Here is a 24,335-nt window from a genome sequence, read left to right as displayed (position 1 = left end):
TACAAGATGGGTCCTTGGGTCCATGGGCCCCTGCACCCACATAGGAGACCTGGAAGAAAATGCCATAAGTAAAATCACATTGAATACACATGATCTATTGAACATCATATCTCAGTGGCATTCTCCTTGACTCGGACCTGTCATTCCTTGCCAGTAACTGCATCACTCAGAATTCTGCACTGTATATTGCTAGCACAGGAAAACATCAAAATGGAAAACTCAACTTATGGTTTATACCAAATGTTTATCAGCTTTGCACTATCATAGAATTGAAAATGTCAAGGCAAAAATGTAAGTTTTGGCTGGCACTGTGACTCACTTGGCTAATCCTCTGCGTGCAGTGCCAGCATCCCGGGTTCTATTCCCGGTTGCTCCTCTTCCAGTCCAGCTCTCTGCTTTGGCCCGGGAGGGCAGTGGAGGATGGCCCAAGTGCTTTGGTCCCTGCACCTGCATGGGAGACCAGGAAGAAGCACCTGGCTCCTGACTTTGGATTGGTGCAGCACCGGCCGTGGTGGCCATTAGGGGAGAGAACCAACGGAAGGAAGACCTTTCTCTCTGTCTCTCTCTCATTGTCTATAGCTCTCTCTCTCTCTCTCTCTGCCTGTCAAAAAAAAGTGTAAGTTTTATAGTCTTTATTTCCTGCTTGTTTTTTAATTTTTATGTATTTACTCAAAAGGAAGGGGGGGGGGGAGGAGAGAGAGAGAGAGCACAAGCTAGCACTACATCTGCTGTTTCACTCCCTAAATGGGTGCAATGGCCAGGGCTCACTCAGAGCCAGCACCAGAACCCAGGATCTCGATCTAGATCTCCCACAAGGGTAGCAGACATCCAACTATTTGAGCCATTACTTACTGCCTCCTAGGGTATGTGTTATCTGGAAGATGGGATTAGGAGTGGAGTTGAGATTCCTAGCCAGGCACTTCAAAATGGGCATCCTATGTGACATTTCAACCTCTAAACCAAACAGCTACCACTTTTTTTTCTTTTCTATTTTTACAAAAATTCATACATGCAAATAGTTGCTTGGGGAAGTCAGACGGAGAGGAAAAGTACCACTCAATTTCATTCACCAGAAAAAAAAAAAGAAAAAAGGAAAAAACTAAATCTCAGCTCTGACTCGGCTAGGACCCCAAATATATTAGAACATATTTGAGATGAGAGTAGGCTCATTATGTGTGGGATACATATGAAGGCAGAAATTATAAAAATTTGGCCCACAATGATCTCATCCTCCATAACACAATTTTTCTTCATGCAAGAAGCATGTAGGATCCAGGATGGCAAGCATAAATATTGAGAGTCAATTTCTCTGAATTGTTACTGAAAACATTCTTCTGAAGATAGCAGATTAAATCACTACAAGCCCTGTGTCATTCCCTTCCAATCCTATCTTATTGCCTGGTTGAATATAGATTTGTTGTTATAAAAGAACTGTTTCAGAATTCATATTCCAGAAATATTTGGGAGGGGAGCGTTTTGTGGTGTATCAGGTTATGGCACCTCCCGCAATGCTGGCATCCCATATAAGTGTCAGTTCCAGGCCTGGCTGTTCTACTTCCACTCCAGCTCCCTGCTAATGTGCCTGGGAAAGCAACAAAAAGTGGCCATATTACCTAGGCCCCTGCCACTCCCATGGAAGAATTGAATGGAGTTCCTGGTTCCTGGCTCCTGGCTCTGATCTGGCTGAGCCCTGGCCATTGGTGAGTGAACCAGCAGATCTAAGATCTCTCCTTCTGTCTCTCCCTCTCTCTCTCTTTAACTCTGCTTTTCAAATCAATAAATAAATATTTTCAAAAGGAGTATTTCTGTATTATTGTGTATATTCTCTATTCATTAATATGGTACACATTTATAGAATATTTACTATGTACAAAGCCCTAAGCTAGGCACTAACTACAGAAGAAACATGGCTTAGCCAGTATGATTCTGAAGACAAAGCACAATGAAAGCAACAGCTACCAAAACAAAAGGTGAAAGCATCCAGTCATAGCAAAAGTGGAGCTGCCAAAAGCAGGACACATGGCAGAAGCTTCGTGAGATGTACAAGGCGTTTTCCTTGCTGACTTTCTGAAGGGCCAAAGAATGATAACATCTGCTTGTTATAATAATGTTTTGAGAAAGTTAGCCAAAGCTTTAGCAAAAAACACCTGGGAAAGCATCATCAAAGGGTCGTTTTCCATATCAACAATGCCTCTGCTCAGCCTTCCCATCAAACAATGGAAATCTTGTGAGGTTTCAAAGAGAAATCAAAAGACACCCACCTTACAGTCCTCCTTTTGACTCCTTATGACTTATTTTTAGAGCCTAATCCTAAACCATCTTTTTAAAATATATTTATTTAATAGGCAGAGTGACAGAGGCAGAGGGAAAGAGGCAGGGAGAAAAAGAATCCTTCCACCTACCGGTTCACACCCAAAATGGCCAGAATGGCCAGCTGGTACAGGCTGAATCCAGGGATCTGGAACTCCATCTGGGTCTCCCATATGGGAGGCAGCTAATCCCAAAGCTTCTTTAAAGACCACCCATTTTTCTTCAGTTATTGTTGTAAAAAAGACTGCATTGGGGTTGGTGCATTGAAATAGCAAGCTAAGCCGCCACCTTCAACACTGGCATGCCATATTGGAGCACTAGTTAGAGTCCCAGCTGTTCTGCTTTAGATCTAGCTCCCTACTAGTGTACCTGGGAAAGCAGTGGAAGATGACCTATGTTCTTGGGCCCCTGCCACCCATGGGTCCCACCCATGTGGGAGACCTGTAGCCATTTGGGGGAATGAACCAGCAGATGGAAGTTCTCTCTCTCTCTCTCTCTCTCTCTCTCTCTCTCTCTTTCTCTCTCTCTCTGTGTGTGTGTGTATCTTCTTCTTTGTCATTCTGCCTTTCACATAAATAAAGTAAATCTTAACAAAAAAATACTGCATTGACATGTTTGAATTCCAGGACCTTCAGTTCTTTAGAGATGGACTAAATTACTGTAAGCATTGCTTACAAAAGTGTTTTGAATGTAGTGGAGTTTATGCTGAGAAATAAAGATATTTTTCTTGTCTTTTAATTCCATATACCTCTTTTAATTCCATATACCCACTTGCATTAATCCCTTCATAGCTTGGATTTTCTGAATGCTGGGGTTGCCTCTTACTTCTATGAATATAGATATTTCATTTAAGTTATATGTACAGTATTTGCTGTTTTGACTTTTGTGAATTTGCATTTAAAGATCTCAATTAGATGAAATTAATATAGTGATACTTACCATAAAAATTAAAGTTGAAAATTCAACTTAATTTTATTTTTTAAGTCAGTTCTTGATATCAGTTTCTTTTTTAGGTCCAGAGCACCTTAAACAAGGCTTTGAAGAAGAGTAAGAGATAAAAAATGTTTTCAAAATGAAATCATACAGTATTATGTAAGGAACTGCTAGCAATCACATGAAAAAAAATACCAAGCTTAGAAAATGCATTGTAAGCCTTCATGTCAGTTCATAGTTAATTTCCTCATTATTGCAACTATGCCTGCTTATTTCTGAAAGGCAGAGGATGTACTGAGACCCTCAACCTTTGTATTTGCTAATCTGTACATCATCAGTACTTAGCACAGAATTGACTCGGTGTCTGCATCAGGGCAGCACAAAGCAGCATGGGGCTGTGGCTGACTTTAATTTGGAATCCTAAGTGAGCCCCCTCAGCAGGATGCAAGAGCTCACATCACCTGCCCTTGTCAATCATGTTGCCTTCCCCTCCAATTCTATTTCAGATGAGACTCCCATAGAATTATGGAAATCATGCCAACCTCAGAGGTTGGGAAAATCCATTCTAATCTGAAACCCAAAATGGCCTAAAAGCTTATCTTTTAAAAATAATCTTGAGAGATGTTAACACTTTTCTCTTTAAAGATACATTTTATAATGAGATGGCTGTGTATGCATAATTAGCTTACAATAAAAATCTTTTTTTTTTTTTTTTGGACAGGCAGAGTGGACAGTGAGAGAGAGAGAGAGACAGAGAGAAAGGTCTTCCTTTTGCCGTTGGTTCACCCTCCAATGGCCGCCGCGGTTGGCGCACTGCGACCGGCGCACAGTGCTGATCCGATGGCAGGAGCCAGGTGCTTCTCCTGGTCTCCCATGGGGTGCAGGGCCCAAGGACTTGGGCCATCCTCCACTGCACTCCCTGGCCACAGCAGAGAGCTGGCCTGGAAGAGGGGCAACCGGGACAGGATCGGTGCCCCGACCGGGACTAGAACCCGGTGTGCCGGCGCCGCAAGGTGGAGGATTAGCCTAGTGAGCCGCGGCGACGGCCAAAAATCTTAATTTTTAACAGAGTATGTTTAACCTGTCCCGCAACCCAGGTAAGTAATATGTAGGAAAATGCTCAAAGCAACAGAGCCAATGGGCACTTTAAAGATATGATGAGTTGGCATCTATTTGTTAGCTGTGATAACCACCCACTCAGTCCATTTGTTCATGACCTTTTATTACCCTTATAAGTTCCATGACATTTCTGCAACACACATATCAGTAACTTTGAAAGTAATGAATCAATAAGGGAAACAGCCAGGTAGGACAGGTGATGCTGAGTGTACAGTCACCAATTTTACTTAGCAGCTAACCTTCACAGAGTATCCAAAGACAACACAATTCCTCTTTGTCCATCATTATTACCATATATCATGTACATCGGCATTTCTACATTTTCATTTCCCACTTATTGCCTTATTTTCCTTTAAAACAAAAGCCACTATTGATTCAATACCCTTTATTTGGCAAGCACTTCATAATACATCACATCAACCTTGGACTTATCCAACACACTGGAAATTTGAATAACGTTGGATTCTTTTGAATTATTCTTCCTAAATTTAATTTTATGACCTTAGTTTGAGTAGTGAATCCTAGGAACAAGTCAACCAATACGACAGGAAGCCTCAATTCCAGGGGACACCTTCACACAGACAATGATGGGGAGCTGTTCAGTAGACATAGACAATGTGTTCTTCTGTATACACTGGTTCTGTGAAAGTCTAGAATTTACTAGAAAGATGTCATGAGCCTGCCTTTCACTCCTTCACTCTTTATCTTTGCTAAAATCAAAATCAAAATCTCTCTTGCTCCAATACCTGGAGCAATGTGTTTTTTCAGATTAATTGGTATATCTACAAATCATAATGAAATGTTTTACCATTTTATTTCATTTTCTGAAGTTCAGAGAAAGTAGGTATACACCTACTTTTAATAATTTCAGAATTTTATGGGCTACATTTTTATGTTATTATTTTATTTAATTATTCTTTATTCTAACAACTTCATTTTTAAAAGCAGTTACACGGTTGAGAAAATTTTTAATGCTTAAACCTTTGGGAGTAGGGCAAAAATAAAATAATTCACAAAAAATAGGGTATTAAGTAGTTTTTAACTTAAAAGCAATGTGCATCATATTTGTCATGTTGCAGTGACAACACAATTATAATTAGATGATGTAGACTATCTAAAGAACATCAAAAGAAAACAAATTACCAAAGATTATCAAAAAGAAAATAGAAAATACTCATAACCTGAAGCACATGTGTTTACTATTTTATAGCCTGTTTTTCAAATACATCAACACGGGCCAGCGCCGTGGCTTAACAGGCTAGTCCTCCGCCTTGTGGCGCCAGCACACCGGGTTCTAGTCCTGGTTGGGGCGCCGGATTCTATCCCGGTTGCTCCTCTTCCAGGCCAGCTCTCTGCTATGGCCTGGGAAGGCAGTGGAGGATGGCCCAGGTCCTTGGGCCCTGCCCCGGCATGGGAGACCAGGAGAAGTGCCTGGCTCCTGGCTTCGGATCAGCACGATGCGCTGGCCGCAGCAGCCATTGGAGGGTGAACCAACGGCAAAGGAAGACCTTTCTCCCTGTCTCTCTCTCACTATCCACTCTGCCTGTCAAAAAAATAAAAAAATAGGCCGGCGCCGCGGCTCACTAGGCTAATCCTCCACCTTGCGGCGCCGGCACACCGGGTTCTAGTCCCGGTCGGGGCACCGATCCTGTCCCGGTTGCCCCTCTTCCAGGCCAGCTCTCTGCTGTGGCCAGGGAGTGCAGTCGAGGATGGCCCAAGTACTTGGGTCCTGCACCCCATGGGAGACCAGGAGAAGTACCTGGCTCCTGCCAACGGATCAGCGTGGTGCGCCGGCTGCAGCACGCTACCGCGGCAGCCATTGGAGGGTGAACCAATGGCAAAAGGAAGACCTTTCTCTCTGTCTCTCTCTCACTGTCCACTCTGCCTGTCAAAAAAATTTTTAAAAAATAAATTAATTAATTAAAAATAAATAAATACATACATACATCAACACGTAGGGTGCGTTTTCCATGTTCTTTCAACATATAGCATATTTCTGTTGATAACTTTTTAAAGTGTTTATTATATTCTGTTGCATCTATACCAAAATATAATTAATGATCCTTTAAGTTGGAGATGTTAAAACATTTTATAATTTGACTGATAGGCTGGCACCGTGGCTCAATAGGCTAATCCTCTGCCTGCAGCGCCGGTACTCCAGGTTCTAGTCCCAGTCGGGGCGCCAGAATCTATCTCGGTTGCTCCTCTTCCAGGCCAGCTCTCTGCTATGGCCTGGGAAGGCAGTGGCGGATGGCCTAAGTCCTTGGGCCCTGCACCCGCATGGGAGACCAGGAGAAGCACCTGGCTCCTGGTTTCGGAACAGCACAGTGCACTGGCCGCAACGGCCATTGGGGGGTGAACCAACGGAAAAGGAAAACCTTTCTCTCTCTCTCTCTCACTGTCCACTCTGCCTGTAAAAAAATAAAATAAAATTATAATTTGACTGACATACGTAGTATTACAGTGAATATCCTTGTAGCTAAGTCTTTAAAAATATCCTTCATTATATCTTAATTATATCTTATAACAATCTAAAATAATTTTAATTATGAAGAGAGTTATAGTTCTGATGCAAATGAAACACAACTCAACCAATGTAATATCTTTCTCTCCTGAACCCATGTCTCAAATTATACTCCTGGCCGGTGTTCCTCAACATTGCTTTTACTTGAAGAAAAAAAATGGTGACCTCAATGTTTCCAGGTTTTGTTTTTGATCACTCAGCTTCTTATATATTTATGAATATAAAATCAGGAGTGAATCTATATGCCATAGCTATCCATGAGTTTTAGCTGTATATCAAGAGTGGTGTTCATTATTCACATTTGTAGAGAAACTAAACAATTTGTTGATTCTGGGGAGATTTATAAACAGATGAATGTTTTCATAACTGTGATTAGTTTTCACACAGAATCTATTAGCTTTTGCATCCTTCTTTAAAAAAAAAAAAAAAGTATTACCAGGGTAGGTATTGCTGTGGTACAGTGGGTTAAACTGCCTCTGGCTACTGTTCTTCCAATTCAGCTTCCTGTTAATGCACCTGATAAGGCAGCAGATAAAGGGCCAAGTACTTGTGTCTCTGTTATGCACATGGGAGACCCAGATGGAAATCTAGATTCCTAGCTTTGGCCTGGCCTAGCCCCAGTTGTTGCAGGCATTTGGGGAGTAGATTGGAGACTGGAAGATTTCTTTCCCTCTCCCTCTTCCTCTCCCTCTTTCCCTCCCTCTCTCACTCCCTCTCCCTCTCCCTCCCTCTCCCGCTCTCCCTCTCTCCTTCTCTCCCTCTCCCTCCCCCTCTCTCTTTCCTACTTTGCCTTTCTAAATAAATAAGTCTTTTTAGACAATCGTTATATACAACAAATTTAATGGACTTCCTCCTGGAGTTTAGTTTCTGTTGTGTTTATGTGGGGCTTGGAGCCTCCAGATTCTCCAGTGAACCTAGCACTATGCTAGCAAGAAGCCCATCCAAAGCTGTTACCCTTCCTCAACTTGAAGTCAAAATCAGAAGTTCAAAGCACACCTCTGATCCTGAAGGGGCTGTTGTCATTGTTAAAGAATAATAATAATAATTTAAAAAGTAGTTGGAACTCTTCTGGGCACAAGTTCCAAGTGATTCCTTAGGAGAATGTTCTGAGAGTAACCGCTGTCATTGTGAGTAATGGTTTTCTTGGTGCTGCTTTGGATGGTGACTGCTTGGACGTCATCTGTCTCATGGGGAAATATAAAGCCTCAAGCTGACATCTGTTGCACTAACTTGCTGGATGAAATCAACAAAATTGTTTCTTCAAAAAAAAAAATATATTGGCCCTTCCTTTGCCTCTTGGTGCTCTGCCTCACCTGCCCCCCAAATCCCGGTCAAGCCCAGTGGGGGCAGCACCCTTCCCAAATCCACACAAGGAAAGAGTGCTTCCTTTGTGGGCTCTGTCTCTGTATTGTCTCCATGTGCCACTGGGAAAGCTCTTCTTGAAGTCAAGTGATAAAGTTGCACTTGTGTTTCCAATGGCACACATCCAGCCCGGAGCGAGACTGGCAGCTCCGTGAGAACGCCTCTCAACTGGGTCGCCAAGTACAGTAGTGCAGCTGGGAAGTATTTTCTCACTGTTGTGCCCCAGGCCTGCGGTTAGTTTCAAATTCCTGTGAATGTCACTGAAAAATGTTTGCGTTTTAGCCACAATCACTAACAAATTATGCTCAGCTATTCAACGCACGGAGCAAAAGAGAGCCTGACCCCATTATCAAAACTCAAACCCAGATGGTGAGGAGTCCCAGCTAATGAGGGCCTCTCAGTCATTTCAAACACATTTCTTGTCAATCATGCCACATCGCATATGGGATCTCCTTTCAAAGGCACCACAGTTTGAGGATTCAGATGCCTTCCAGAGCAAAGCAATGCCTTCTTCCTAAAATTACTCATTTTTAAAGAACTTTAAGAACGTTTCCTCCTTCCTGCCTCCTCTTCCTCCCTCTCTGTCACCAAGAAAAAAGATTCTAGCCCGTCTAAGCTAGACAACTTTATCAGACTCAAATCTCAAAATGGAGCAGACAGATAGTCTGAACTACATTTTTGGCTCACTGCTCAGGGTGGGAAAAACAACAATAACAAAAACAAAACAAAAGAATTCTGAAGAGGAGGATATCAAAAAGCTTTATCGAATGGTCTTTTGAATTAAGAATACATTTCTCAGACTGGAAGTCCAGAGTCCTAGTCTCACTCTGGTTGCAATAGCGAGTTGGAAAGAAAATCACATCACTGTCTGCACCCTCACAACGGTAAAAAGAGCATGTCCTGCTTCGCCACCCTTCCAGGTGAGATTTAGTACCGTGCCCTCTGCCCAGAAAGGTGGGGCCTCACAGGCCTGAGTCTGTGCTTGCTCCTCCCCGATTTGGTTATTTGTTTGCTCTCCGAGCACCAAAGCCTGACCTCCTCCCTCTTTGCTTTCTCGCCTGTCTCTGTCCTCTGAGCACGAAGCGTCACCCCTGATGTTGGCTCTGGCACCTCTTGCAGGCCCCCACACCCTGCGTGCATTCTCTCCCCAGAGAGACAGCCACAGCTGTGCATCCTGCGAAAGCACTGAGCTGCTCTCTGCCTGGGAAGCAGAAGAAACCCAGCGTCAATCATGGCCTTAATTGTCCGTGGGGGAGATTTGCAGACAGGAATGAGTAACATGGAAGGCCAAGGCCAGCGTGCTGAGGAACGTTCAACCACCCAATCAAGAAGTTCTGAAAACTTGTCACTTCTGTTACTGTTGCTGAGGAATCCGAGGGTTTTTGAGTAAAACAAAAGACCAGGGGTGTGAGGACTGAACTCCATTTTCTGTGTGAGTCTGCCTAAAGAGAAGGATAAACAGAACCTTTCACTGATAGGCATATTTTAGAGTTCAAGTGTGACATGAAGGGTCCAAAATAGATTCCACATGATTGGAGTGGATCCAGAATCCCAGTCCCTGAATAGCAATCAGTGTTGGAAGCTAAGAGCCAGCATCCACTATCATCACATAAAACATGGAAGAAATGGCAAATCCTAGACAGCTGTTAGTGAGTAAGGACAATCCATCCACAGGGCTTTAGGCTATGGGCACATTTTCTTAAATTACTCAGCTTAGTTTAAATGGAGGGCCTTTTTGACTTTTTACGTGTCTCTTAATGAATACCCAGAACTTTACAACTTTCTTTTCACAAATTTTTCTTTCAAAGAAGGAAAGTTACACTCTTTGCAATACTCAGTCCAGGCAGAACTTATGACATGAGGGCTCCGTGCCTCTTTATTTTCATGGAGAGCTCCTCAGAATTTGAAGCCACCCAGGATCCCAAACATCTCAGAAGATCCAAGCCGGGAGTCCAGGGTCTGATAAACTCAGCATGCAGAAAACTTACGTGATCAAGGTATAGGCTGTGCTACTGTGGCAGAACTGACCCTCTATGACAAGTCACAAAGATAGTAAAAGAGGGGAGAGGAGATTGGAGGGGTAAGAAAAAGAAGAGGAAGGGGAAATATGGGTAGTCGGATAGCTGTAAAAGTCCATGAGCCCAGATGTTCACTTTTCTATGGATTGACAACTATTTTCCTTTAAAATAGTCACCAGAAAGCCTTCAAGGTCAAGTCCTCCCCATTTGGCTAGTGCTTAGCACATTTACGAATGTTTTAAAACTTCCATAATTTGAGTCAGCTATAAGTCACTTTCCAGTTAATCTAAAGAGAACTGTTGCTAAAGTATCTCCGTGAGATATTGATAATCAATGAACACTCCCTCCTGCTTTTTTTTTTTCTGATGCATAATATTGTGAAAGAAGAAAAAATGACAGCAAACAGAGAAGCGAGCATGTACAGCTGGTGCAGCATGTGTTATACCTGGGCTCAAACTTGTGCAGCAAGTCAGCATCCTGCCTCAAACCAGAGTGTCAGAAGTGAACTCAGGCATTTCCCCTTTCTCTTGATATTCTCTCCCTTAGTTAGATGTCCCCATAAGTACTGGAAATTCTGTGACTCTTACTCTGGTATATCATGGATTTTTTTGGTTGTTTGCTTCCAGATCCTTATCTTTGGTTATATGAATAGGAATTGTCCTTTGATAACTGAGGAAGAAACCAAAGCAGAGGTCAGCAGGTGAGAATTCTTATAGACTATCATTCCAAGGGAGTGAAAAAGATATAGAAAACAGTGACAAAGCTCCTTCTTTCCTCGTGTCATGGTATGACCAATGCAAATCCTTTTTTAAGATTTACTCATTTATTCTGAAAGACACAGTTAAAGAGAGAGAGCAAGACACACACAGAGATTTTTCCATCCACTGGTTCACTCCCCCGTTGGCTGCATTGGCCAGTGCTGGGCCAGGCTGAAGCCAGGAGCCAGGAGATTCATCCAGTCTCCCACATAGGTGGCAGGGGTCCAGACTCTTGGGCCATCTCCCAAGTTGCTTATCCCAGGCCACCAGCAGATAGCTGAATAGGAAGTAGAGCTCATATGGGATGCTGGTGTCACAGGCAGTGGCTTTTCCTGTTACGCCACAATGCCGGTCCTTGAAAATCTTAACTACACAAATAAACAGTGCTTCTGGAAACATTTCTGGTCACTATGGAGTTTTGCTTTTCTTTGCTATACTTTGCAGCACACTAAAGTACTGTAGTTTGTTTAAATACAGGCCTGTGATGGCCTGCTAGAGTTTAATTACTACGGTTACAAACAAAGCTTTAGTTAGTGTATTGCAAAGCATCAATTCATGGTTTTCAAAAATACCATGAAATTACATAATCATAAAGCTTAGAGCTCAAAGCAACCTTATGGATCATCTGGTCTTGTCTATGCCTTCAGATAAATCAGGTATTATTATTTAGATTTGATAAATAAAGCACCTGAACTTCAAAAATTCAAAGGCAAATTGTCTTGCACAACTTACTAGTTCAGGGGATTTGACCTCTTGTCTTTTGTGGCTAGTACAATATTTTGAATGAAATGAAAATCCAACCAACCTTAAATCCATGGAAACTGAAAGCAGATTAGCAGCTTCCAGGGCAAGGGAGTGGGGGCCTGAGGGAGTGACTGCTTGAAGGATACATGGCTGACTTTAAGGGTGAAAGTGATTTTCTCAAAGTAGATAACATTGTGAATGTGCTGAGTCATTCACTTTAAATGGATAAAATGGTATGATTTATGTTATGTGAATTTTACCCAGTTAAAAACAAAATGCAGAACAAGGCATTGCAGTTAACCCTTCACCTTTCTATCTTCTCAACTGCTCGTCATGGTCTTTCAGGTCAGCCTCTGTGCCTGATAGCCCTTAAATACCTGGCACCATCCTTAGTAAACTCTACTGACCACTCCCCTTGAAAAAGGATCAAACTATCCTTAATAATAAGGATCATTACAAACAGCAAAGTTCTCTTTATCAGTGGGTTTATGAAATTGTCAAACCTGTTGCAGGGGCAGGGAGGGAGTCTAGCTTATCTTAATTGACTATTAAGTCAGACAGGATTTTTCTGAGACCAGAATAGAACTAGTTAACTTCTTACGAGATAAACAAGGACATGTTTTAGTCAATGGTGTGCCTCAGTGGCACCAAGCAAAGTATCTTGCTTAAGATCATTTTTAATATTTGTGTAGGGGTTGAGGGATGAATCTCCTGGGACATCCAGGAATTGAAAGAAGGTAGTCACTCTCAAGAGTAGAATGTTCAACCTGGACAATAAAACCTCAAGATTCAAGATCCTAGATCTACGAGGTCTTTAAGACCCTGCTCACAAGGTTGGTACTGTATTAGCCCCATGGCATTTAACACCCCTCCACCAGAGAAATGGAGAGGTGCCATCTCAGCCCCCATATTATCAATTCCGTCTCAGAGAGTAGAGAAATAAATGCATCTGTTCTTTTAATGTTCACACATGCCTCACTAATGTTAATCCTTTCATGAAAATTCTGTCTCCCAATTGTAAGCTATGAATTAAAAAGAAAAAAGTCAATGGAAAAAGATATAATTGGAATACCATAATATTTGTCTTTCTGTGATGGGCTTATTTTACTTAGCATAATGTTGTCAAGGTTCATTATATTACTGAATATGGCAAGATTTCCTTTTTTTAAGGCTGAAAATGTGATATAAATATATACAAAATCCATTTTATTCATGTATATTATCTGTATATATAAATGTGTTTATTCTTTTTCTATATTTTTATCTGTCAATCCTTTGGTAGACATTTAGATTGCTGCCATGTCTTGGCTATTGTGACTAACAACATTTAAAAAAAAAGAGGGACCAGTGTTTGGCCTAGTCCTTAAGATTCCTTTAACCCACTGGAGGACATCATGTTCAGTGAGATAAGTTGGATACATAAAAAGAAATACTGATGTTTTCCTTTGTATATGGAGGCTAAAATTTAAAAAAAAAAGAATTAAAGAAAATCCTGTGTGTATCTTTATTGTTGCAAATAATGGTTTTGTCAAACTTTGTTTTATATCTTTGTCAAACCACTGGTTAAAAATCATATACTACTATAGTTTTACTAATCTACAATCATTTTAAAAGTTACTACATATGAGAGAAATGAACCTCTTTTCATTTTATTATTGCCTATATGCCTGATGAACTGCGGTATTTTTATGTTTTACTTGTTGAATTGCTTTTTTAAAAAAAATTATTAATATAAAATGAATAGACTTCATGCATTTCGTAGGTACAATTATAAGAAGACAACTTTCCTCTATCCCTCCTTCAATTCCCCCAAGATTTATTTATTTGGAAGGCAGAGTTACCAAGAGAGAAGAGGAGACAGAGAAAAAGACAGGGTATCATCTTCAGCTGACTTCCTAGGCACCTTGGCAGGGAGCTGGATAGGAAGTGGGATAATCAGGACTAGAACCAGTGCTCAAATGGGATGCTGGCATCACAGGCAGCAGCTTAACCCACTTTGCAACAACTCTGGTTCTCTTTTTGAACTCTTTAGGTAGTGAAGCATTGAGCTTTTGACTGTAACATAAGTTAAAAACTGTATCTTCTCAAAAATTGAAAAAGGAAGGGAAGGGGAGGGGAGGGGAGGGGAGGCGAGGCGAGCAAAAGGAAGAACTGGGTGGGAAGAAGTAGGAAAGGAAGTTTATTTCTAGAATTACATCTATGAACTACATGGAATTTGTTCCTTTTGTATTAATATTACATTAACATGAGAATTGTGCGTAGTAATTATTATATATCTGCTGTGACCCTGAGAATATAATGTATTAATAAATTCCCTTTATAAAAAGATTTCTGTATCTCTTACTGGAGTGCCTGGGTTTGGTAACTAGCTTTGGCTTCTGGTTCTAGCCTCTTGCTAATGCAGACCCTGGGAGGTAATGGGTGATGGTCAAATAGTTGGGTCCCTGTCACCCATGAGGGAGAGCTGCATTGAGTTTCTGTCTTCTTTCTTTGGTCCTGGCCCAATCCCTGCCTTGAATATTATGGGCATTTGGGGAGTGAATCAGAGGATGCAGGAATCCTCTGTCTCTACCCTTCTTTGTTTCTCTGCCTCTCAAACAACTTTTAAGTTAAAAAAAATATGATCAATTTCTTTACAAGACACACAAACCATTTAATAGCTAAAATAATATAATCTTGAATAAAAGCAAATTAATTATTTAGAAAAAGTGATAATGAAGCTTGTTAAACTCATTTTTTTTCTACTATTTTCTTCAACTTTTCAAACTTCTAGGGTCCATGGTTATATTTAACTCAAACTACTTAAAATTATATATTCTATAGAAATTTATCATCAGACCAAAGTAAAATTGGAATATAAAAGAGCTTCAAACAAGCAGGAATAATGCACATACACACATAAATACACACACAATGGTCTTAAAAGATGTGACCACTTCATCACTTCTATTTAACCAAGGGATCAGCAGTGTACTGGTAAATCTTTAATAACTGGATATCTAGAAGATATATGTATATATAAGATTATAAGTTACAAAGATTTTATAGAATACAACTTAAGACAATAAAATATGGGGCCAGTGCTGTGGAGCAGTGGGTTAACTCCCTGGCCTGAAGCACCAGCATCCCATATGGTTGCCGGTTCTAGTCTCAGCTGCTCCTCTTCTGATCCAGCTCTCTGCTATGGTCTGGGAAAGCAGTAGGAGATGGCCTAAGTCCTTGGGCCCCTGCACATGCATTGGGAGACCCAGAAAAAGCTCCTGGCTCCTGGCTTCAGATCAGCACATCTCTGGCCATTGCAGCCATCTGGGGAGTGAACCAGTTGATGGAAGACCTCTCTCTGTCTGTCTCTACCTGTCTCTGTAACTGTCTTTCAAATAAATAAAATAAATCTTTTTAAAAAAGACAATAAAATATATAATATTCTTTATCATAACTTCCACAGAGCAAATTAATTCTCAAATAATGCGATGAACTTGCCTCATTCTTAAATGTATACCTAATCTATGGGTGTCATTGACAAAGGAGTGTAGGACTAATGTGTGGTTAACATTTTCATGTATGTTCATATTAATGAGTAAAGACAGACACAAAACAATGAAGACAAGTATCAAAACTTCCCACGGTTTCCAATGTTTAACTGAACTCAATAACAGGTTTTGAATACTATATGAGGATTTCCTCAGTTTTTTCTGTGCTATTGGCAATGTAATAGTGATTATATATAATAGCATTTCTGCCTGAGAAGAGGGTACTACTTGAAAAACATTTGTAGGAAATGCATACAATGAAAAACCAATGCATAAATTACAAACATTTTGCACCTAAATAAAATCATCTGTATTCCATTTTTCCACAGAAACTTTGAAGTATACTTGTAGTCACAATAATGTGAATTTAGTATTAATAGCCACAAGTTAATAAAATGTAGTGATATCATTAAGGATGTTAACTTTGGGATGTGTATTACCTTGTTTTTAGATAAAAAGAAAAAGTAATTGTAAAAAATAGAAACAAATTAGAAATTAGATAAAGAGTCTCTAGATTAATAAACCTAAGAATTTTTTTTAAAGTAAAGTACAAAATCTACAAAATAGTGAATATAGTCAAGGATAAAATAGAAGGAAGGTAAATTTACAAAATTACAGGCAAGAAACAGTAAGTGAGAATACATTCAGAGGTGATTAAAACTATTGAAAATCATCAAGAAATGGCCACTTATGTGGGAAAGTAATGTTTATTCAAATGAAATCCAAATTGATATATTGAGAAACAACCTAGGAGAAAATTAAAATATTGTAAGGAATTTCTCCTAAAATGTTAGCAACCAGATCTGAGATTTTTTTCATATTTTCAAGAAACAGGTAATTTCCAAAACACATACACTCTACTTCAGCTCATAGAAACAGATGGGAAATTTTAAAATTAATTTTGAAAAGCTGGTATGATCTTGAAAATAGAACCTTACAAGAAACAATCCCAAAAGTAGCAAGAACATTATGAATGTTTTGATTATGGTACAGAAGGAATATCCTACTTAAGCAAATTGAGTGCAGTAATAAAGGAACATAATTCATTGTGATCACAGACAATGATAAGAATAGAAAGAATAGCTTCTTAATGGAAAATGTTCTGATAGAAACACCATATAAAAGATCAAATATGGAAAAATGAACCATCTCCTCAAAAGATAAGCACTAGGCAATAGATAAAAATCAAAATTTTGGATAGCAGTAACAACAATAAAAAAGCGCTATATCAGAAATGGGATGGTTCTTTTACATAATTTGAATGATCTTTCACAAACAAATTCAATTATTTTGCTACCTGTCATCTATGCTTCTGAGGGTATTAGTAGCTATTGTATATCAGTATGGTAGAAATACTATCGAATGTTATGGTAGTAACTTCTGAAGCAGCCTGAAATTACCCATGATACGAGTATTTATTGCACTGAAATTGGCAAACACTAACAATCAGATTTGGTCTGTTGTTAGATTGATTGTCCAAAGTGTTGGCAAAATTTTTGTGTAAAGGGCCAAATAATAAACACTTGGTACTTCCATGAATTCATGGAAATTGGAGTTAAAAGAAAAGGACATTTTGGTGCAAAAAGGTTTTAAAATCCATGCACACAATGGCTCTCCTTTTAAAAAAATATTTATTTATTTATTTATTTATTTATTTGACAGGTAAAGTTGTAGACAGAGAGAGAGAGAGAAAGGTCTTCTTTCTGTTGGTTCACTCCCCAAAGGCTGCCACGGCCGGCGCCGCACGCCGATCTGAAGCCAGGAGCCAGGTGCTTCCTCCTGGTCTCCCATGCGGGTGCAGGGCCCAAGCACTTGGGCCATCCTCCACTGCTCTCCTGGGCCACAACAGAGAGCTGGACTGGAAGAGGAACAACCAGGACTAGAATCAAGCGCCCATATGGGTGCTGACGCCACAGGCGGAGGATTAACCAAGTGAGCCATGGCGCCGGCCTCACAATGGCTCTCCTAAAGGTTCATGAAAAATGTGTATTATGGAAAAAAAATTTGTGGATTTAAAACATTTTTGTACCAAAATAAGCTCACCTTTAAATTCAACATTTCCATGACCTTCCTAAAGCATCCTCTTATTTTGTATTTTGTGTGCCACATTATGTCTATGCCATAACTGCCATTGAAGTATGCAAAACACTACAGACCGTAAAAAATGGATGTGACTGGTCCTAAAAATGTTATTTACAAAAATAAACTTTGGGCTGGATTTTTTTCTGTTGGTCAAAGTTTGCCAGCTTCTGATCTAGACTTTTATTTTTTAAGATTTATTTATTTTGAAAGTTACAGTTACAGTGAGAGAAGCAAACAACCAGAGAGAGAGTCTTTGATCTGCTGTTTCACTCGTCAGATAGCCAGCACTGGACCAGGCCAAAGCCAGGAACCAGGAGCCTCCATATGAGTGGCAAGGACCCAAACAATTGGGTCATCTTCCACTGCTTTTCCCAGGCCATTAGCAAGGATCTGGATTGGAAGTTGAGCAGTCAGGGTACAAACTGATGTTCATATGAAATGCTGGCATTGCAAGTGGCAACTTTACCTGCTACCCCACAATGCCAGCCTCTGAACTAGGCTTTTAAAAGTGATGGAGAAAATGTTTAAAATGCATGTGAAGTTTAAAAGTATGGAAAATAATTCTTACACTGTGAAAAGCACAAAAAAGTTGATATTCTTCCAGAATTAAAAAATTTATTTGAATCAGCCAGGAATTTCCCTTACATTGTTGAAAACCAGGTAAAATTTCAGCATATATCTTCCTTGTTTCACTTTCATCTTTCACGTTAATGCATGTAAACTAAAATGTCAACAGTTGCATCACAATGTTCATCTTTCTGATGCAATTGGATGGTGACTAATTGTATAAAGTTTACAAAAATCAATGAAAGCTTTCTGCAAGAATCAGTTGGCTCTGTGAAGTTTGCAAGGAAAAGATAAGAATTACAATTCCCAGACAACGCAAAAAGGGAAATGATAGGTGAGAGGAATCAAAAAGATGTTTGTAGATACCTTTATTATCTTCCTAGAAAATCCAAGACAAGCACCTGGAAACTATAAAAACTAATAAAACTAATCTTACCAGAGTGGTAAGTTTCAAACTAAACAATGACAAAAGCAGTAGATTTGGATAGGCTTTTGGTGCAACAGTTAAGGCACTGTTTGGGACTCCCACATCCCTTATTGGAAAGCCTGGGTTCATGTCCCAGTTCCACTTGCAATTCCAACTCCTGCTAATGTGCACTTGGAGAGGAAATAGGTGATGGTTCAGTATATGGGGGAGACCTGGATTAATTCCAGCCTCCTGGCTTTGGCCTGGCCCAGCCCTGGCTGTTGCAGGCATTTGGTGAGTGAATCAACAGACAGAAGACCTTTCTCTGAAACTTTGTCTCTTTCTCTGTGCCTTTAAATAAAATTAAAATAATAAATTACAATTTTTAAATCAATAAATTACCTGTCAATCACAAAAATGCAGTTAGAAAATCATAATCATAATGGAAAATTAATATGTATAAAACCAGAAACAATAAAAAGCTCAAAATTCAAGAATAAGACTTATATAAGTACAGAAGTAATTAATATTTTAGAGAAAATTCTTTTCAGTTTAATATCCTTTTAGTCAATATATAAATATAATTTTCAGACAATTTAAGAAAATAGAAATATATGAGTGAAAAGGTAGAAAACTTACCCAAATAGGTTTAAATATACTGAAAAATTATAATTTAAATAGCATAGAAATTGTCAAACATGAACTGAATAGTCAAATTATAGCAAGAAGTTACTACACTTTGAATACTTAATTAGCAAAGATTTATTCTAAGTTCATAATAAATATTACCTGTTTGAAGGACAAGTAAGCCAGACAGAACTCTAGAAAGCAAAATGAAAAAATTTCCTACCACATACCTCATCTCCCCATCCCACCACCCTGTCACTGACACATATATTCACTTCCCAGAAGCAGCCTCTGGTAAATGCTTAAAATCATTTTCTGCTCATCCCACACATTATATGCATGCATAACAACTGTATATCCATGGATATACACTTCTTTATAGAAGTTGATTCACAGCATCTATATTAATCTGTCACTTGCTCTTTTTACCTTCTGATAAATAGCGAGCATTTTTCCATCAGTGTGGAAACATTTAACTGTGGGGAGATTACAGTGTGTCTAGATAACTGCGTTATTTCATTCTTTCTAGTAGTCTCATTTTCAACTGTCCATTTATATCACAACTTATTTATTTGAACTCACTTTGATGAATTTTTTGAGTGTGCCATCATCTATACTGCAATCAACATGCTTATATGTATATGTATATATATATAAATACACACACATACACATATGAATTTTTTTAAAAAGATATCAGCATAGAGAGGTTATCTTCTATCCTCTCTTTCACTTCTGAAATGTCCATAGCAGCCAGGACTGGGTCAGACTGAGTCAGAAGTTTGAAACTCAATCTAGATCTCTAACATGGTTGGCAGGGACCCAAGTATATGAGGCATCATCTGCTACTTTCCAGGATGTACATTAGCAACAAGGTGGATTGGAATCTGAGGTGGGACTCAATCTCAGGCAGTCTGATACAGCATGTGGGCATCCCAAATGGTGGTACAACCTACTGTACCAGCACTCCCACTACATATACATAGTTTTAAAGACTAATCAAGTAGCATAGTTTCAGAATAAATTCTTATTTATTTATGTATTTGTTGAAAGGCAGAGATACAGAAAGAAATTTCCCATCCACTGGCTCACTCCCCAAAAGCCCACAACAGCCAGGGGTGAGATGAGCCAAGGAAAAGCTCAGGAACTCAATCTGGGTCTCCCATGTGAGTGGCAGGGACTCAACTGCTTGAGCAATCACCTGCTTCCCTATAAAATTTTTATAGATATTGTCAAATAGTTTAATGGAAGCTTTATATCAATTTATATTTCTACTATTAATGCATAATAATTCACTTTTGTCCTAGGAAATCATTAATCTACCTTATTGTCACTAATCTAATCAGTGGAAATGAACCTTATTTTTAATTTACATCTCTTTAAAAGTAATTGAATAGCTTTTCATATTTATTATTTTTTCTGAGTTACTTGCTCATGTTCCTAATTTTTTCTTGAATTGATTTATAGAAACCAATTTATAATTTATTATTAATATTCTATTTTTTATTATTTTATTAATTTTTATAAATTTATTCCTTCCCATATCAAAGAAATGATCACTTTATGCAATCTGTTTTATATATGCCTTTGTTTCTTTATTATGATGGTCATTATTATTATATTAATAGTCTTAGTTTTAGATAATAAAATATAATGCTCAAGGGGCCACCTCATAAAAGAGTTCTACAATTACCTATTTTTTTCTCCATTATTTTTATATTTTTGCTCTTGAAAACAACTCTTTAACCTATTTTAAATTTAGTTTTACATAAAGTATTATGTGGAGAGTCAACTTCTCTCACCCAATATTTGTTCAGTACTGGAAGTTGTGAAAGAAGATTCAGTGGTGCCTCAAAACGTATAGATAACTGCAACAATGTGATCATATGCTACCATGAAAACTGATCCATGTCGGAAGTGAATGATACATATTTCTAAATCAAAACTTAACAGCTTGGTGTTCAGGAATGCTTCCAAAAGCTTTGGAGCAGACATCATGAAAGATCAGTGACAATTAGAGCTTTGATTGCACAGGGCAGGGCGCTTTCCAGAGAGCATGAGGGAAGATTATAGTGTGTCTCAATAACTGCAAGAACAGTTAGGCTGGAACAAAGATCTAAGGACACAGTGACTCGAGGTGCAGCTGGAAGCATCAGCAAGGATTGATCAGGGTCTGGAAAGCTATAACAATTCCAATTTTTATCTTAAGATAATTTTGTGCAAGGTATGTATTATATTGTTCACTTTAAGCTCAACAGCTGAAGAAAACACTAAAGTGAGAGTGTGCAGAACAATATTTACTTTTCCCTCACAAAACAGTCCAATAAGCATCTCAGCTCATCAGGCATGTACTGTTCCATGTAGCTGTGCAAGGGAGCAACTCCTTCCTTCTTGTTTCTGCAACTCTGGCGTTGCATTGTCTTTTACATCCAGGTTCCAGCTGGCAGAGTGTGGACAAAACAGGCCTGCTGTTATAAGGCACTAGACCAAAGCTAGCACACATTCCTCTCTGCACTTTCCACTGATGAGATCTGAGCTGCATGGAAGTTCCTTATTGCAAGGAAGGCTGGGAAATGTAGTCTAGCTTTGAATCCAGGAAGAAGTGGAACATCAAAGATTATAGGCAGCTAACAGCCTCTGTCCTAGATAATATGATTATTCTTTTAAGCATGAAGAAAGTACAAATCCAAAAAGTTAAATAACTTTCCCAGAGTCACAAGGAAGAAAGCTGCATCAAAATTCACTCGCCTGACTCCAAATTCTTTATCTTTTCATTGCACTGCCAAATTTCCTTCATATCCTCCTCAGCTCCTGAGAATGCATGAAGAAAAGTGAGGAAATAAAATTTGCCCTCTTCCCTTGGAGAGTATATGCCATGGTTTGGAAAACAACAGCTATTAGGCCAAATCCAGCTTGCTGCCTATATTTGTATGTAAAGTTTTATTAGAACACAGCCTCACTCATTTTTTTAACATATTATTTATGACTGCTTTTTATGGAAAGATACAGAGATGAGTAGTTGTGATAAGACTGCAAAATTGAAAAAAAAAAAAAAGTACTATTTGGCCCTTTACAGAAAGTAGACTATCTCCTGTAGAATATCTTATGTTTACCAAAACACTTTTTTCCTCCATGGAGAATTTGTTAATCAGTGAAATACTGTACATCGTTTTAAGATGAATAGGAAACTATGAGAGCTCCATAGCTCAACAAAATGACTGAACTGCACCATACCAAATAAAGTAAGAATTCCACAAGGACACCATTTAAGAGATGAAATAAATGTTAAAATAAGCATTTCAAATAGAACCAAAGAGAGGTAATATCGGTGCCATGCTGAAAGGCAACGGAGTCACTGTAAGAATAACAGAAACACATTCTGGAGCTGTTCCCTTTAGACAGTGTTGATAAAATTTGTTAATACCATATGTTAGTCGTATACAGGGAGGCACGGTCTGACTATGAATTTTGGAATTTTACCAGCAAACTTGCAAGCTCTGAAGTCGCAGATTTACTGAACTTCTCATCTCTGTGCAGACTGTAGCTGAAGGTTATAGGAGGAGAAGAAGAAGGGAGAAGCAGAACAGTTCCATGTGCAGTGTGAGTGTGAGTTCAGTGAGGCTGGACAGGACATGATCATGTCAATCTCAATCAGTTCTACGTGGCAGCATTAAGTGGGGGGAATGCTGCTGCTTTCTTTGAACGTTACTTTTATTAAATTGGATTTTAACAATGAGCGATCTGATTGGCTGTCAAGCTATCCAGCTGTGAGATTAACAGGACCATATCCACTAATTGGGACTTGTTAGGTACATCATCATTCATTAAATCAATATGCCCGTGAAAGGGAAGAAAAGCAAGCAGGAAAAGCTCTCTGTGGACCTAATTTTCCCCTCACTTTTTGTCTACAACAGTGAATGGGTTCATTCTATTTAACTCTTTGAGCTGAGGCTTCTGTACAGTTCAGATTGTCTTTGGTTCATTAGGTCAAACTGAAGCCCAAGGAATCAGGCCTTCTTCATTGCCTGATTCTGAAGCCAAAAGTTAACTCTGATTTAATGTGCAGTACAGGGAAGCAAGAGAAATGATGTTTTCCCAAGTTCAGATGCCAGAGGTGACTGGACGCCTAGCTCTCATAGCCTTGGCTTCCAGTTCTTAGGACATTTAGTTCCCTGAACTCAGAACATGGAACATGGAACATGAAATTTCCAAAGCTACAAAGAGAGTCATTTCTTCTTTGGTATCAAAAAAGTATCTACTGTAGTTGCTGAATTTATGAGTCCAGAGGCCTGACCAAGCATTTTCTAAAGCACATTGCAGAGGCCCTAAGTTGGAAATCTGAGTGTCTTCTCAAAGCTATTAGAAGTGGTCAAAAGATGCCCGTTGTCCTTCATCCTCAGATGCTTATCATAAATGTTTTACTTTCAGGGAAGCCAATGTCATTCTAGAGAGTGACTCCTTTTCATCCTCCCTTACTTTCCAGAGATCAGTTTTTGTCCTTGGTTTTCTCCCCCACCCCTCACTTCATTGGAAAACTCTAGGGTTTGAGTTATTGTAGCATAATTCATGTGCAGATGCTGTAGGGGTACTTGGCCTTCAGGTTTGTGCCTAGCTACACTGAAGGCATGAGTTATTACACAATAATTCACATCATGTCATGTCTTATTGCTTAATTAACTTTTCTATCAGAGTAACACATTTTTGCATCAGCAAATATGGTGCCCTCATATAACTTAAAAGCGTTCCTTTATTTCATGCTGGTGGGTCAGGAATATTGCAGGACCATTTATTAAAGGTAAGTTGAATCTAAGGGCTAGAATGAAAACCATCATCTTTTACCTAAATGTCAAAACTGCCCTCTACAGAAAAAGTCAGAACTGCTAGTCTTTTGTTTCATATTAAAAACAGAAAAAGCCAGGGCTTCCAGTCTTTTGTATAATAATAAAAAGAAGTTACCTTTTGGCATTTGTACAGATAAAGGAATCGTGGAATAATTTGGTGTTTTATGCATGTGAGTGTGTCTGTGTGTGTGTTTTCCTGTCCAATTGTATAACTTCCAATTTCAAACCATCTGCTAGCCTGTTTTTTTTTTCCTTCTTAAACTGCTTTTAGGTCTGCAGGTGTGATCACATGGGATAAAACATCTGTGCTTTGCCTTAGAAAAAGAAGAAGAATATATGCAAAACTGACAGATGATATCAGCTGCCACGAAGTAACAACCATCACAGTATTTATTATAAAGCCTCACGAATTCACAAATTGGGAATCCGTAGTTTAGGATCTTTCCCAGCTGCACGTCCAAAGCTTATATTCTGTCCATGGGTCAGGAACAAACTGAACATTAACTTTCAACTT

This window comes from Lepus europaeus, chromosome 12 (genome assembly GCF_033115175.1).
Source record: "Lepus europaeus isolate LE1 chromosome 12, mLepTim1.pri, whole genome shotgun sequence".
Classification (NCBI taxonomy): Eukaryota; Metazoa; Chordata; class Mammalia; order Lagomorpha; family Leporidae; genus Lepus; species Lepus europaeus.
Note: the sequence above shows the minus strand (reverse complement) of the source record.